The sequence below is a fragment of the Rhinopithecus roxellana genome, chromosome 1 (genome assembly GCF_007565055.1).
Source record: "Rhinopithecus roxellana isolate Shanxi Qingling chromosome 1, ASM756505v1, whole genome shotgun sequence".
In the NCBI taxonomy this organism is placed as follows: domain Eukaryota; kingdom Metazoa; phylum Chordata; class Mammalia; order Primates; family Cercopithecidae; genus Rhinopithecus; species Rhinopithecus roxellana.
The window spans coordinates 178,101,862-178,103,978 of record NC_044549.1 but is presented as its reverse complement, the minus strand read 5'-3'; the positions used below and the strand labels follow the sequence as shown (position 1 = coordinate 178,103,978).

Here is a 2,117-nt window from a genome sequence, read left to right as displayed (position 1 = left end):
ACCAGCCTAGACAACATAGCAAGACCCCATCTCTACAAAAAAAAATACAAAAACTATTTAGGTGTGGTGGTGTGCACCTGTAGTCCTAACTACTCCAGAGCCTGAGATGGGAGGATTGCTTGCACCCAGGAGGTTGAGGCTGAAGTGAACCAAGACTGCACTACTTCATTCCAGCCTAGACAACAGATAGGGAACCCTGTTTCTAAATAAATAAAGTAAAGTAAAGTAAAGTAAAGTAAAAATGCTTTGTAACTACCTGTTAACTCCTAGAACAGAAACTGCTGTCTGGACTAAGAATGAATCTGCATTCACATCACACTCTGGTGTCAATGTCAGAAGAAACTGACAACCAGCATCCCCTCTTTCTCCACCAGTGATATTTACGTAGCACCTTAGGTCAGAGGTTGCAAACTGGAAGCGACTGATGGGATCAGGCCTGGGGTTGTGCTGCCTGGCTGACATAGCCTTTATAAATTTGAGCCAGCAGTTAAAACTAACACGAAGGAGACTTGCAGCAGCGTGGGGTGGGGAGGGACTCATGCATGGGCGCGCAGCTACCACACCCCACCCCCATCCCCTGCACTAGCAAGGTCCCCCAGAAAAAAAAAAAAAAAAAAAAAACTAAACATGAAAACAGTGATCTAACATGAAAATGCAGATATCTCTGATTGGCAAGAGTGTGGAGGAGATGGGAAGAATGGCTGGCTGGCCCCTTTAGAATGGCATGTAGTCTCAAATTAACCTCAGAATCCTATTGGCAGACCACTTACACACGGCAGGCCACACACAGGTAAATGTCTGACCTCTCCCCAGAGCCCCCCATGGTACGGTGTTGCAGGAAAGCTGGCTCCGTAGGTCTTCCTGCCGACTCTCTCTTCTCTTCCCAGCGACCCCTAAGGATCATGGCACACAGCAAGGTGGAAGAGAATTTTAAGGTAGACCATAAACCCTTCAACAATATTTTTTGACCCCAAATGATTGGTTCTAAGAATTCAAAGGTCTATAGAAGCCAGTTCTTTGAAAGGGATCAGAGCCTTCACAATAAAGAGGCATCTGTTTAATTCAGTGATTCAGTGACATCAGTGTGTTGCCAAATTGTCTTCCAATGTGGCCACTCCCCTCTAATGAGAACCTTTATTTGTGTCTAAATTGAATTAAACTTGTCTCTTGACTCGGATGAATTACAGGCCACAGCACACAGAGAACCGAGGAAAGAGATTTTCAGTGTCTATCTGTAATCTTAGAGGACCTACAGATATTTAGGATGGTGCTGGAATCCTGGAGATGGAAAGTGTTCCATTAAAAAGAGAGCCCGGGTGTAGTGGCTCACACCTGTAATCCCAGCACTTTGGGAGGCTGAGGCAGGTGGATCACCTGAGGTCAGGAGTTTGAGACCAGCCTGACCAATATGGTAAAACCATCTCTACCAAAAATACAAAAATTAGCCAGGCGCCGTGGCATGCAACTGTAGTCCCAGCTACTAGGGAGGCTGAGACAGGAGAATTGCTTGAACCCAGGAGGCGGAGGTTGCAATGAGCCAAGATGGTGCCACTGCACTCCAGCCTGGGCAGCAGAGCAAGATTCCATCTCAAACATAAATAAATAAATAAATAATAAAAAGAAGAAAGAGTGCTTGTTTCAGCAGCACGTATACTAAAATTGGAATTATGCTGAGAAGACTAGCATGGCCCCTGCACAACCATGACATGCAAATTTGGGAAGTGTTCCATTAAAAATTAAAAAAAAAAAAAAGAAGAAGAAAAAAGATCCTGTTGAAGTGATGGCCCTTGCTAAAAAAAGGGGGGGAAATAGAAGAAAGAAAGTTCTATACTCTGCAAACCAATGAGCATAACATTTTGCAGACACTATTCTAGAATGGATTTTAAGGAGGAGAGGGTACTTCTGTGTCCCAAGAAGAAAAATGACTTATCACCATGACCCAGCTCGGGTTAACCAAGAACAAATCATGTCAGCACTGCCCTCACTTCCTTATTCCATGGTTTATTAGTCTAAGAAATCTAAGGAAGGAAAGAAGCAAGATAGACCAAGATAAATGGTCCAGGAAAAGGCCACTCAAATAAATTCACTTATAAAGGAAGCCAAAATTCCATATTAAA

At 43.7% G+C, this 2,117-nt stretch overlaps 1 non-coding gene across 1 annotated transcript; it reads left to right on the top strand.

Annotated features, from left to right (window-relative positions):
- The first annotated feature begins 1,629 nt into the window (after positions 1 to 1,629).
- On the top strand, positions 1,630 to 1,736 carry LOC115892080. The gene has a single exon (XR_004051971.1). It is a non-coding gene; the product is annotated as a U6 spliceosomal RNA (small nuclear RNA).
- The last annotated feature ends 381 nt before the right edge of the window (positions 1,737 to 2,117 follow it).